Source organism: Notothenia rossii, assembly GCF_949606895.1.
Source record: "Notothenia rossii genome assembly, chromosome: 9".
In the NCBI taxonomy this organism is placed as follows: Eukaryota; Metazoa; Chordata; class Actinopteri; order Perciformes; family Nototheniidae; genus Notothenia; species Notothenia rossii.
The window spans coordinates 33,536,945-33,552,037 of record NC_136907.1 but is presented as its reverse complement, the minus strand read 5'-3'; the positions used below and the strand labels follow the sequence as shown (position 1 = coordinate 33,552,037).

Sequence of the window (15,093 nt, the reverse complement as noted above, 5' to 3'; positions counted from 1 at the left end):
ATGTGTAGCTCTCAGTGTGTGTAGCTCTCAGTGTGTGTAGCTCTCAGTGTGTAGCTCTCAGTGTGTGTAGCTCTCAGTGTGTGTAGCTCTCAGTGTGTAGCTCTGTGTGTGTAGCTCTCAGTGTGTGTAGCTCTCAGTGTGTAGCTCTCAGTAGCTCTCAGTGTGTAGCTCTCATTGTGTGTAGCTCTCAGTGTGTAGCTCTGTGTGTGTAGCTCTCAGTGTGTGTAGCTCTCAGTGTGTAGCTCTGTGTGTGTAGCTCTCAGTGTGTGTAGCTCTCAGTGTGTAGCTCTCAGTACGGTACACTTCCCCGTACCGAAATTATTCGGTACGGGTCCTTCGTTTCGGTACACGTGTGTACGAATATAACGTTAAACGAAAAAAAAAAATTAAGAACGTGAACAACTTTTTGGAAGTAATCTCAGGTGATTTGCTCACATTGGGTTCAACGCGTCATAGAGCGAGCAAGTCATTTCATTGGAGGAGAGGCATACTATGAGAGCTGGTCACAGGGATGCGTTCAAATGTATTCAGTAATTTGAGGAACTGTCGAAATGGCGAACACAGATAAAGTTGAGCTCGAAAATCCTCCAGCATCATTGAAGTCTCCGGTTTGGGAACATTTTGGTTTCGCAGTTACGTACAAGGATGACGGACAAAGACAGGTGGACCGAACCAAAGCTGTTTGTCGGCATTGTTCAACTAAAATTGGTTACGCGGTTGGCAATACATCAAACTTGCACACTCATTTGAAAAGGCATCACCCGAACGTGAATATCACCGGTACCAAAAGAAAAAAGACTGAAGTGCAAACCCAACTCCCACTAGCATTTAAGCCTCCACCACTCGCAAAAAGTTCAGACCGAGCCAAAGCTATTACAAATGTCAAATATCCTTATGTTGCCATGTTAGCAAAGCGCTACCTGGCTGCATCTGCTAACTCTGTCCCTAGTGAGAGGGTGTTCTCCACAGCAGGAGACATTGTTAGTGCCAGCAGATCTGCCCTTTCGCAAGCAATGTGGACAAGTTCATTTTTCTTTAAAAAAACATGAAAATACAATGACAAGCAAGTCATAATGTCAAACTGGCTGCTTAGGTACTAGTACAGTACAGTTAAAATACAGATTATTTCAGCTCATCGAAATGCTGCACCTTAATGTTTATTTTATTATATTTTGTATTTATTTGAGTGAATATTCACAGTTTAATAATAATAAAAAACCAAAAACAATAGTTTATGTTTTGTGAGTACTATTAGTACAGTAAAGTTCAAATACAGATTATTTCAGTTCATCGAAATGCTGCACCTTAATGTTTATTTCATTATATTTTTTATTTATTTGAGTGAATACATTATTCACAGTTTAATAATAGTTTAAAAAACCCAAAAAATAGTTTGTTTTGTGATAATTGTTTCTGCTGTACCGAAAACGTACCGAACCGAACCGTGACCTAAAAACCGAGATACGTACCGAACTGAAATGTTTGTGAACCGTTATACCCCTAGTTAGACCCTCCAGAAAAACGCGATTCTGCGATAGCAGAATTTACCACATAATCAGCAAAATGGCGCAGATTTTTAAAAGGCCGCATATTTATCAAAAGGCCGCATAATCCCCGCATTTTTCCACACAAAGTTGAGAAAAAAAAAAGTTGACTCGTCTTGACGTGACGTCATCAGCTCGCGCATCACAGAATGTAAACAACACTGTATAGAGTGAACGTGTGGAGCTCACACGATAGAGAAAACACCAAGATGAAAAAATCTAATCCATCTCATTTACCGACGAACATTTCTACTAAAGACCGGGCAAAAAGTGGGGGGAAACTATTCTGCACCCCGTGCAACTGTGTGTTGGAGCATAAGAGAAAATCGACGGTGACGACCCACTTTGATTCATTCAAACATTCGAAAATGCTTTCTGCTGCTGCGGACAAGAAAGCCAAACAACTCACATTCACCGAGGCATCAACCTCCAAAACCATTTCGAGGGCTACAAGAAACGAAGTGAGTAGCCTACAAGATTGAAGCTGGTCAGATAACGAACGACTAAATGAAAACAGAATGAGGCGCAGAAGTGTGTGTGTGTGCGTGTGTGTGTGGGGGGGGGTGTGTGTGTGTGTGTGTGTGTGTGTGTGAGATTAAAAAAGCCCAATTGCTTTTACAATAAATAAACATTGAATGTGTTTAATTGAATAGAGCTCCTGCGGTCACGTGACTTTTGGTTATCAGCCACCATTTTGGCAGTAAACATGACGACCGGCGCCAGCGTTTTCCTACCGTGCGAGTATACATCTCATTTTAATTCAAGTGAAATTCGGCTTTATAGTACAAAATTAGAAAGATTAAATATAAGCGACCCATATAATGCACCCGGTGTGCTTTTCAAGAGCATAACCTCCTGCTCTGAAGACGATGTACCCGACTTGCGCTACGCGGACATCCACAGCTATCTTGTAAGCTTTCCATCAGTGTACTCAGGAGACTCCCTCAGAGCTTACAAAAGCTTGGAGGCTTACAAATGGTGTCAGTCCGGCTTCGTAAACAACATTCAACTGTGGAGTCTTACATCCAAAAACTTCGGCATCATCACTGCAAGGGTAAGTATTAAATTATTCCATTTTGATAGGCAGTGTCACGTTAGCATTGTTTGTTTATTAGCTTGTCTAGCTACGGCAGTGTCACGTTAGCATGTTTGTTTATTAGCTTGGATAGCTACTGCAGTGCGTCTGAAACTAGTTTGTATTTTTGCTTTTTGAAAACTTTTTGTAGCATTGTACTGTATTCCTTCACCCACCTGATATGAAGTGATCACTGCATAAGCGAAAGCAAACGGCCGGGGGGTCCCATCTTTCAGTCTTGTTCAGACGGCTCCTGGCTCTTTTAATCGCTGCGATCCACTTTTCCCTCCTCTCCGCGTCTTTTGGAATGCGATAATAAGATACACCTTTCTTCTTCCCACGCCTATTTGTGCAACCTGGTGCACAGCAGTTATCCACCATCCTCGACAGTCTGCCAGTGCCTGCCAATGAATTTACTGACGCGATTACTGCCAAAATGGCTGCCCCCTTCGTTTCTCGTCACGTGACCAGCATATGTGACATCATCCGCAGGAGCTCTATAGTAAAGGGGTTTAACGTTAGTGGCAGGTTGTGTGTGAGAGAAAATAAATAAGACAGCCCGATATTTAAAAAAAATATTATTCTTTTTCCCCGCATATTTAGCAACTTTCTGCATATTTCGCAACTTCCCGCAATTTCACCGCATAAAATCTCATAAAAACCCCGCATTTTTAATCGTATAATCAAGGATTTTAGCCCGCGTTTTTCTGGAGGGTCTACCTAGTGTGTGTAGCTCTCAGTGTGTAGCTCTCAGTGTGTAGCTTTCAGTGTGTGTAGCGCTCAGTGTGTAGCGCTGAGTGTGTGTAGCGCTGAGTGTGTGTAGCGCTCAGTGTGTGTAGCTTTCAGTGTGTGTAGCACTTAGTGTGTGTAGCTCTCAGTGTGTGTAGCTTTCAGTGTGTGTAGCACTCAGTGTGTGTAGCTCTCAGTGTGTGTAGCTTTCAGTGTGTGTAGCACTCAGTGTGTGTAGCTCTCAGTGTGTGTAGCTCTCAGTGTGTGTAGCGCTCAGTGTGTAGCTCTCAGTGTGTGTAGCTCTCAGTGTGTGTAGCTCACAGTATGAAACCCAATGAAAATAGGATAATAAAACGAAACTGCAGACATGTTTCTTTTTATTCCATCTCTGATTACTATATTGATCTAAGCTCTTCTTTGTTAAACTGAGACCCTATTAGACATCATATGAACATGCGATTCATGCGTCAGTCATTTCATGTTGAACACTTTGATGTTGGCTGTGTGCTCATAGCTGACAAGTGTTTAAAGTGTTTATTAGTGTCTCACATGAGAAATAGAAAAACGACATCTACAGTATTTGGCGAAAAACTTTAATTTGCTTTGAAATATATTCAGTCATACGGGATCTGTTTGTGAGGCTTAAGCTCTCAGAGTGTTTGTGACAGCACCTTCTTAGCAAACAGCCGACGCAGACTTTCTCCAAAAGAAATTGCTGCAAGGTTTTCCAACGAGACCTTTCATATTCTAAATCAAGAGGAGAGTGAGAACAAGGAACCATTGCATTTTAAAAGCATGGCTTTTTGTCTGAACGTAATTATTGGTTTGTAGTCATGTATTGACAAGGTGTACTTTGATTTCCAATATGTTTTTATGTATCTTTCAATCCTTTTACTTAGGAATAACAACAACAACAACAACAACAACAACAACTGCACTTTAGTGGGTAATTTAGGCATGATATAGCAAAACAAGGAATAGTTACATGATATAACTACTTACATACAAAATGACCATAAGGACAGGAGCCAGTGTTTAGTTTCACACCCATCACTTAATTCTAGGGATGCACCGAATATTCGGCCACCGAAAATTATCGGCTGAAAATGGTTAAAAAGGCCCTTTCGGCCGAAAAGGTTTTATCACCGAAAAAATATCACCGAATGTCAGAGAACAGGGTTACGTTGATCATACTCCGCATATTTGTCCGGGTGTTTGGATTTCAAGTGGTGGAGTAATCCCGAAGTGGTGAAAGTCTTTGCAGTTACACCCTCTCGAGAAATGTCAGCTGAACACGTTTTACAAATCGCAATCCGCGCCTCTCTCTCTGATATTTTTAAATATCTCCAAGCGGCAGACATGTTGGCTGTGAGCCAGCCGCGAGCATGGTCGCGCGCCGCGCTTGTCGCCGTGTTTTGATTACGTCATCACAACAACACGTTAGGTTACCAAACTTATAGGTGCATTTGTTGTTGTTGAAGGCCTGGCTGTCACAGTCTTTATTTACACTATTTTGTTGTAGGCCTACTGGCCTAGATGTTTATGCAGTTTTAAAGCCCCTTGGCTTTGTTCTGAATGCACTTTGTTGTAGTTATCCAACAGAGAAAAGAAAATGCACTTGACTTGGAATTCATGTACTGTATGCATTCAAAAGTGCTGAATAAATGTTTTATGGACCCATAATAGTGATTATTATTTAAGTTAAGTTTTGCCATAATCATGTCTTTTTCCATAATCAGGTAGCTGAACAACATTGGTAAAAAATGTATACATTATATATATATATTTCTATATATATATATATATATTTATATATATATATATATATATCTATATATTTCTATATAGATATATATATTTCTATATATATATATTTCTATATATATATATATATCTATATATATATATTTCTATATTTCTATTAATTATTTTCGGCCTTTCGGTATTCGGTTTTCGGCCAACTGTTTCCTATTTTCGGTATCGGTTTCGGCCAAGAATTTCCCATTCGGTGCAAAACTTAATTCTTTAGTTTTGCTTCCCCTGCTGAAGTGTCCACAGTCACTTTAAAACGCTTCACTCGAGCAAGGACTAATCAGTGCACATCGATACTGCTGGATGTGTGTTTCCACTCTCATTAAAGGCATTAACCAACTGATAATTTGGCGGACTGCTCCGCTTTCAATGAAATCATTATCATTTATTGCAAGGCCTATATTTCTCTATCTCTCTATGTCTCTATCTATCAATCCATCTCTCTATCCATCTATCTATCTATCTCTCTCTCTCTATCTAGTCTGCAAACTAAGATACAAGGTTGTGTGTGTTTTTCTTTTTAAAGGCGTATGGAGGGTTAACGGGGGAACCACAGGGAGAGGGAAGGAGGGATTAGCAGGAGTGGACAGATAGCGGGGGGGGGGCAGCCGGTCTTGGGAAGGAGAACGGCACAGATGGGAGGATGAGAGGCCTCATAAAAGCATATTACCAGCGGTATCACCATCGTCATGATCACAGGAAGCACACCAGTGCTGAAGCTCATTATGTCAAACAGAAGATGCTGACTGACGGGGGGGGGGGGGGCTCATGTAGAGGGGCTCACAGTCACAATATTGACTCTTATCATACTCCATCTATGACTCTATCTGTCTTCTGTTTAATCTCCAATTACTATTGATTTGTTGTAAATAAACAAGGAGCAATGGAGGACAGCATGCACCTCTCAGTGAGACATGAAGCACAGGAATGTGATTTCATTGTACTCATGTTTATTGTTGTTTTATTTGGTTTCTTGCAAACTGCTCATCCTACTCAAAAATGATGTTTTATGAAACACTTGTAAATCTGTGCTAATGAAACAGTCTAGGATTTGACACATTATAAGATGTTGTACTACATCAAGTAACCAAATCTTTAGAACATCTTGGTTTATGCTCATTTTTGGTCTGTCACACTTTTATACATCATCTGGATGGCTATAATTAAGAAGTGTAGAAATACTTTGACCTGTTAATACTTTCATAGGGTATTACATGTTAGCATATGTTGAACAATATATTGTCAATATAAAGTTTACTAACTAGTGAACAACTAACTATACATTTATCATTTATAATGATGGTCATTATGAAGTGTTATAAAGTAGTGACATCACATCACGGCGCCTCAGTACTGCAGTCTTGTGAGTGGGGGGGAAATGGGTTGGTTGTAACTTTAAGAAAATCATGAATGCAAAAGTAAACTTGAAAATGATAGATAAAATGAACAAACATATTACACTCTTTAGACTCTTTGGTAAACCAGGGGCAGATGATGTACGTAACGAGAGTTTGGTGAGCAGAGTCGCACATCAAACAGCACTGCATTCACTTCTGAAGCTACTGAAGGACACTTTCATTTCTGTTAAACAGCTGATAGAACATTGTTGATATTGTTTGTGAAAATCACTTATTACTATAAGTGTATCTTCAGTATTTCTGAAAGAAGAAAAAGCATATATGATCTCCTTCACCAACTAAAGCGAAACAGAAATATATTCTCCGTGCTTACTCTATTCGATTAGATATGGTCAGGGTGAAAACACAGCACAGTTTCATGCTAAGATGAACACCCAGATTACCCTCCACCGCTCGATCTGCACAAAGAACACATCAGCAGAGACACTCTGATGACCTCAGTGAAGGCACCACTTTCCCCACAGAACAGCTACAACATGCACACGGCCAACAGAATCAACAATTTCATGTGGTTCGTTTTTGACTGGAAACAAAGTGAGAGAGACATGTATTAATGTTGACGGCTTATTCAAAATATATGCGTAATTGATAAAGTAATAACCATGAGTATCAAAAAGCAAGTGTGTATATACATACAGTATATGAATCCATGATATCTTACCTTGAGACTCTATTTGAATCAGAGGGAGTGAGCTCTTGGAAGTGCAATGCAAAAACATCTAAGCAATGGCAGCTTACTATCAGAAACAGTGACAGCTCCAAAGAGACGAGAACATTGCGTCTGTGATGGCTTTCTACCTGCTAGAGAATGACAATGTATTTCCCAAAGCTCAAGGTAAGCTGAGAATGAAATGCAGCAGAGAAAAGGAAGAGGTGGCACCTGCGCTATGACTGTAACACATGTTGTACGATGTGAGGGTCTAAGGACAGAGGGTGTCATATTGTCATACTGATATTCTGTACAAACTGTGAAGTCCACTGAGACAAATGTAACATTTGTGATATTGGGCTATATAAATAAATATTGATTGATTGTAGCATGTGTGTATTCCACATGAAGGAAGATGTGTATGCATGTATTTCTTTGTAGAGCCACGCTCTTGCAGCTTCACAAGGCTTGTCAAAGCATAGTAACCATATTTTTCTCTTACGGATTGCACACCTCATGTATGCGTTGTACCTGCATAAAAGTTAGATATGCATACGATTATGTGGGTCTGTCAGAGAGAGAGTGTGCTCACACATCTGAGCAAGCAGTTTAAGCTATGCCGGGAACATTTTAAGGTAGGTGTCATGTAATTGCATTGGGGTTGCGTTCAACAGCATTAGAATGTGGGTGGGACGTCCTCTGATGAATAATACAACAAGTTCATAAAAGGGGCTTTCAATGAGCTTAGCTACCTAGCACTAATAAAGCTGCTGAAGAAAATGTTTGAGAGCATAGTTTCATGAATAATTCAAGAGGTTTTTAGAAAAATTCAGCATTACCTCACCAGCTTGAAGGTCACTTCCCTGTCGTGATGTTTTTGCACCTCCAAACGGGAAATGTAGTTATCATTCATTCTTCTGAGATCAGTTACCACTAAGGGCATTTATCGCTTGGCATGCAAAAGCTAGGCTAGAACTCCAGGCTCAGAGTGGACAGAGAGCTCTAAGTCTGAACTTGACTGAAAACCTGTGACGCCTGTAGCCACGCAGCCTCTGACATGACCTTTGCAAGTGTATTTGCAATTTTGAGTTCAAGGAAATAATGATTTTAGATATTGCGTAAGGCAATCTGAACATCAATAATAAAACTGGGGTGTGTAGAATCCAGCCGGTAAACTCTGGTCTTATCTGGTCTGGTCCCTCACATCAACGGCTAAACCTTCACAATAAAAACAACTGTTTCCTGCACTTCTTAATGATTCTGTCATGAAGTAGACTGTTTTTATTTGTAAAAACAGAATTACCAAGGTTATTATAAATACACAAGCAATTCATCGTAACAAGTGAGGTCCATACATTTGTCGTTTGCGTGAAGCTCAAGGTGTCTTCAGCCAAATATGTTACAAGATAATTACAAGATGTTTTAATATGGTCAATAAAAAGCAATTAGTAAAGGATGTTGATCTATTTAATTATGAATTCCTCTCTTTGGTAGTCTGGACTTGTACCACACATTTGAGAATTGTATTCACCATACACTGTCAGACAGAGCTCGGCCTCCTAAAAATCTATTTGATTTGGTCAGGCTCATGCTACTCTCTGTGCAGCTGTTAATTGAATCATCATTGTTATTTTCAACCTGCCTTCAGCCACTGCGCTGCTGAGATCAGTCACAGTGACGCTAGAATAAGGTGGCTGTCAGCAGGAGAAGATTACAGGTCAAAGCTGCACTCATCATGAATGAAAGAGAATCTTTGCACACGCTCCCTTACAGGATGTTTGTCTGCCTGCCCCTTTTACATTTGTTACAGAGGAGGTGTGATATTTTACAGGCAGGGACACAGGGGACAACAAACAACTTTCAAACTGTCATTTATATATAGTCTCCTTTGTTATCATCCGAGTACAGACCCAGAGGATTGAACATTAATTATACTTCCTCTCTATGTCTTGTTTCTTTAAAGCATAATGTCAAGCTTTTCAAATGCTGTTCTTGTTCCACTACCTTCCATTGCTTTTCATTTGGCTAGCTGCAAGAAGCCAAAGAGGAAGACGAACTTAAAACACTTTATTAATCCCACAAGGAGAATTAGGTTTGCTGTGTAGACAGAGTCTGGACTAGAGGTTGACAACCCTGCAGAGTCAGTCAGACCAAAACAGAGGCTGCATCTCACTTTGGTTAAATGGAATCCTTGCGTCCTTCACTTGCGTCGTTTCCCTGCGTCTCTCCCACCAGGGAAGCATGGAGAGACGCAAGGAAACCACGAGAAGGGAGAAGAAGCAGCAAAATTAGTTTTAAGAGCAATGGGACGTCCTTTTGTCCGGAGCGTCACGTGAAGCGACGTCCGTTTGTGATGACGCCGCACAGCTGATCGTCTGACAGCAGCCAGCTCTGTCCACTCAGATATATCACATATTTGTAACTAAATTATACATAAATTGAAACAAAACACAGTACAGACTGAGGAGTGACTCCCATGAGGTTCATGTATTTTCTTCACTCCGCTGGGAAACTGCTCTCATGTCAAGAAGCATCAGATCAGTGCATGCACTGCATCGTCCAATCAGTGAGCGATACACAGTAAGGGGGCGGGGCGAGTGTCTGAGGATTTCACCGGAGGATGGTCTGGTGGTTCCTCGATTATCCCTCCTCCATTATCGCTCCTCGATCCTCGCTCCTCCGGCACAAATAAGGGCACTGGATGGCGCAGACAAATCAACTTCCGGTGATACCGAGGCCGAGGAGCGAGGAAATGAAAAATAAGAGAAGTGAGATGCAGCCATAGTATACCACAAAAGTCTGAATCCAGCTCCAAAGGAACCCTTTCAAACTTTCAGTCCACATGTCTCTAACCCTGCATGAGAACAGAGCTGCAGCCCTCGTAGCGTTTATGCTTCCAGGCTGGAAAGTGCTGGAAAGTGGCCAACTTTAGCTGTTAGCTTAGCTCATAATCAGGCTTCTGTTATGACACACAAAGGTTACATTTTAGATGTTTATACATTTACGCCTAATATGATAGAGCTGAGGACTTAGCTAAATTGAGCCGATAAATGTCAAGTTGTTTTTCCAACTCATCCTGGATAATAATAGCCATGTTGAGTTGCGTCATGTCGGGTTGCATCATGTCGGGTTGCGTCATGTTGGGTTGCATCATGTCGGGTTGCGTCATGTCGGGTTGCATCATGCCATATTGTGTCATGTTGGGTTGCATCATGTCGGGTTGTGTCATGTCGGGTTGCATCATGCCATATTGCGTCATGTCGGGTCGCGTCATGTCGGGTTGCATCATGTCGGGTTGCATCATGCCATATTGCATCATGTCGGGTTGCGTCATGTCGGGTTGCGTCATGTTGGGTTGCATCATGTCGGGTTGCATCATGCCATATTGCGTCATGTCGGGTTGCGTCATGTCGGGTTGCATCATGCCATATTGCGTCATGTCGGGTTGCGTCATGTCGGGTTGCGTCATGTCTTGTTGCGTCATGTCGGGTTGCGCCATGTCGGGTTGCATCATGCCATATTGCGTCATGTCGGGTTGCATCATGCCATATTGCGTCATGTCGGGTTGCGTCATGTCGGGTTGCATCATGCCATATTGCATCATGTCGGGTTGCGTCATGTCGTGTTGCGTCATGTCGGGTTGCATCATGCCATATTGCGTCATGTCGGGTTGCGTCATGTCGGGTTGCATCATGCCATATTGCATCATGTCGGGTTGCGTCATGTTGGGTTGCATCATGTCGGGTTGCGTCATGTTGGGTTGCATCATGTCGGGTTGCATCATACCATATTAAGTCATGTCGGGTTGCATCATGCCATATTGCGTCATGTCGGGTTGCATCATGCCATATTGCGTCATGCCGTGTCGCATCATGTCGGGTTGCGTCATGTCGGGTTGCGTCATGTTGGGTTGCATCATGTCGGGTTGCATCATGCCATATTGCGTCATGTCGGGTTGCATCATGTCGGGTTGCATCATGTCGGGTTGCGTCATGTCGGGTTGCATCATGCCATATTGCGTCATGTTGGGTTGCGTCATGTCGGGTTGCATCATGTCATATTGCGTCATGTCGGGTTGCGTCATGTCGGGTTGCATCATGTCGGGTTGCATCATGCCATATTGCCTCATGTCGGGTTGCGTCATGTCGGGTTGCATCATGCCATATTGCGTCATGTCGGGTTGCGTCATGTTGGGTTGCATCATGTCGGGTTGCGTCATGTCGGGTTGCGTCATGTCGGGTTGCATAATGCCATATTGCGTCATGTCGGGTTGCGTCATGTTAGGTTGCGTCATGTCGGGTTGCATCATGTCGGGTTGCGTCATGTTGGGTTGCATCATGTCGGGTTGCATCATGCCATATTGCGTCATGCCGTGTTGCATCATGTCGGGTTGCATCATGCCATGTCGCATCATGTCGGGTTGCATCATGTCGGGTTGCATCATGTCGGATTGCATCATGCCGTATTGCAGCGTGTTTGTCATTTTCTCGTGACCCCTGTGTTTGTTTATGTTTGCTTTGGTGACAAAGTAATAATGTTTGCCTGAATCTCAGTGACTTCCACAGGGTTAGGGTTACGGTTAGGGACTGATAATCAGATATAATGTAGTTTTCTGTGAACTTGGACATTTAATGATGGTATAAGATGCAAACATATCTCTGTGACTATTTAAATATGATCTGTGAACATTTTGTATTTTTCCATTATATAGTTCACAATAGATACAGTAACAACACCAAACCAAGGCTCCATTAGAAAGTAGTAGGGTGATTTAATAAGCAAGAAGAGCAGTTAAACAGGCAGTAAATGTTTCAATTAAAGTGGGGATAATACGGTTGACGAAGAGTGAGTGGACGGTGAGTGAGGGAGTGAGGGAGGGAGGGAGCGAGTGAGAGAGAGAGTGAGCGAGTGAGTGAGTGAGGGAGGGAACGAGTGAGCGAGTGAGTGAGTGAGGGAGGGAACGAGTGAGCGAGTGAGGGAGTGAGCGAGTGAGTGAGTGGGGGTGAGTAAGGGAGTGAGAGAGAGTGAGTGAGGGAGTGAGCGAGTGAGTGAGAGAGTGAGTGAGTGAGTAAGGGAGTGAGTGAGAGAGAGTGAGTGAGGGAGTGAGTGAGTGAGTGAGGGAGGGAGGGAGTGAGGGAGGGAGTGAGGGAGGGAGGGAGTGAGAGAGTGAGTGAGATAGAGAGTGAGTGAGTGAGTGGAAGTGAGTGAGGGAGTGAGTGGAAGTGAGTGAGGGAGTGAGTGAGTGAGTGGGGGCGAGTGAGTGGGGGTGAGTGAGGGAGTGAGTGAGAGAGTGAGTGAGGGAGGGAGTGAGTGAGGGAGTGAGTGAGTGAGTGAGTGGGGGCGAGTGAGTGTGGGTGAATGAGTGAGTCGGGGTGAGTGAGTGAGTGGGGGTGAGTGAGGGAGTGAGGGAGGGAGGGAGGGAGCGAGTGAGAGAGAGAGAGAGGGAGGGAGCGAGTGAGAGAGAGAGTGAGTGAGTGAGTGAGGGAGCGAGTGAGGGAGTGAGTGAGTGGGGGTGAGTAAGGGAGTGAGAGAGAGAGTGAGTGAGGGAGTGAGCGAGTGAGTGATTGAGTGAGTGAGTGAGTGGGGGTGAGTAAGGGAGTGAGAGAGAGTGAGGGAGTGAGTTAGGGAGTGAGTGAGTGAGAGAGTGAGTGAGAATGTGAGTGAGATAGAGAGTGAGTGAGTGAGGGACTGAGTGAGTGGGGGTGAGTGAGGGAGGGAGTGAGTGAGGGAGTGGGGGTGAGTGAGGGAGTGAGTGAGTGAGTGGAAATGAGTGAGGGAGTGAGTGAGTGAGTGGGGGCGAGTGAGTGGGGGTGAGGGAGTAGAGGTGAGTGAGTGGTTGAGGGAGTGATTGGTTGAGGGAGTGAGTGAGAGAGTGAGCGAGAGTGAGTGGCGGTGAGTGAGGGAGTGAGCGAGTGAGTGAGTGGGGGGTGAGTGAGGGAGTGAGTGAGTGAGTGAATGAGTTAGAGAGAGAGAGAGAGAGAGTGAGTGAGTGAGAGAGAGAGAGAGTGAGCGAGAGAGAGTCAGAGAGTGAGAGAGAGTGAGTGAGAGAGTGAGAGAGAGAGAGAGAGTGAGTGAGAGAGTGAGAGAGTGAGTGAGTTGTTTGAACAACATACACTGAACAAAAATATAAATGCAACACTTTTGTTTTTGCTCCCATTTTTCATGAGATGAACTCAAAGATCTAAAACATGTTCTATATACACAAAATAACCATTTCTCTCAAATATTGTTCACAAATCTGAAAAAATCTGTGATAGTGAGCACTTCTCCTTTGCCGAGATAATCCATCCCACCTCACAGGTGTGGCATATCAAGATGCTGATTAGACAGCATGATTATTGCACAGGTGTGCCTTAGGTTGGCCACAATAAAAGGCCACTCTGAAATGTGCAGTTTTGCTTTATTGGGGGGTCTGGGGGGGTCCGAAAACCCTAGGGTTAAACCCTAACCCTAACCCTAATATGTCACCCATTGAGCATGTTTGGGATGCTCTGGATCGGCGTATATGACAGCGTGTTCCAGTTCCTGCCAATATCTAGCAACTTTGCACAGCCATTGAAGAGGAAGCCAGAGTGAGGGAGTGAGGGAGTGAGGGAGGGAGGGAGGGAGGGAGCGAGTGAGAGAGTGAGCGAGTGAGGGAGTGAGTGAGTGGGGGTGAGTAAGGGAGTGAGCGAGTGAGTGAGGGAGTGAGCGAGTGAGTGATTGAGAGAGTGAGTGAGTGAGTGAGTGGGGGTGAGTAAGGGAGTGAGAGAGAGTGTGGGAGTGAGTGAGTGAGTGAGGGAGTGAGTGAGAGAGTGAGTGAGATAGAGAGTGAATGCGTGAGGGACTGAGTGAGTGAGTGAGTGAGTGAGGGAGGGAGTGAGTGAGGGAGTGGGGGTGAGGGAGTGAGGGAGTGAGTGGAAGTGAGTGAGGGAGGGAGTGAGTGAGTGAGTGAGTGGGGGAGAGTGAGTGTGGGTGAGTGAGTGAGTGGGGGTGAGTGAGTGAGTGGGAGGGAGTGAGTGAGGGAGTGAGAGAGTGAGTAGGGGTGAGGGAGTGAGTGAATGAGTGGTTGAGGGAGTTAGTGAGAGAGTGAGTGAGTAAGTGAGTGAGGGAGTGGGGGTGAGTGAGTGGTTGAGGGAGTGAGTGGTTGAGGGAGTGAGTGAGAGAGTGAGCAAGAGTGAGTGAGGGAGTGGCGGGGAGTGAGTGAGTGAGTGAGTGGGGGTGAGTGAGTGAGGGAGGGAGGGAGGGAGGGAGGGAGGGAGTGAGCGAGTGAGTGAGAGAGTGGCTAAGGGAGTGAGTGAGAGAGTGAGGGAGTGAGTGGGGGTGAGTGAGTGAGAGAGTGAGTGAGGGAGTGAGTGAAAGAGAGGATGCATGAGGGAGTGCACGAGTGATTGAGGGAGTGAGTGGGGGTGAGTGAGGGAGTGAGTGAGGGAGTGAGTGAGTGGGGGCGAGTGAGTGTGGGTGAATGAGTGAGTCGGGGTGAGTGAGTGAGTGGGGGTGAGTGAGGGATTGAGTGAGAGAGTGAGTGAGGGAGTGAGTGAGTGAGGGAGTGAGTGAGTGGGGGTGAGGGAGTGAGTGAATGAGTGGTTGAGGGAGTGAGTGAGAGAGTGAGTGAGTGAGTGAGGGAGTGGGGGTAGGTGAGTGGTTGAGGGAGTGAGTTGTTGAGGGAGTGAGTGAGTGAGTGGCGGTGAGTGAGGGAGTGAGCGAGTGAGTGAGTGGGGTGAGTGAGAGAGTGAGGGAGTGAGTGGTTGAGGGAGTGAGTGATTTAGAGAGTGAGTGAGTGAGTTAGTTGGGGTGAGTGAGTGAGGGAGTGAGTGAGAGAGTGAGTGGCTAAGGGAGTGAGTGAGAGAGTGAGGGAGTGAGTGGGGGTGAGTGAGTGAGTGAGAG

At 44.4% G+C, this 15,093-nt stretch overlaps 1 long non-coding RNA gene across 2 annotated transcripts in view; it reads left to right on the top strand.

The window, feature by feature from the left end:
* The first annotated feature begins 1,495 nt into the window (after positions 1 to 1,495).
* Positions 1,496 to 15,093, top strand: part of LOC307018550 — a 144,112-nt gene continuing 130,514 nt past the window's right edge. For both annotated transcript variants that reach the window (XR_013802431.1, XR_013802432.1), the window contains exon 1: positions 1,496 to 2,005. This is a non-coding gene — a long non-coding RNA (uncharacterized lncRNA). The remainder of the gene's footprint in view (positions 2,006 to 15,093) is intronic.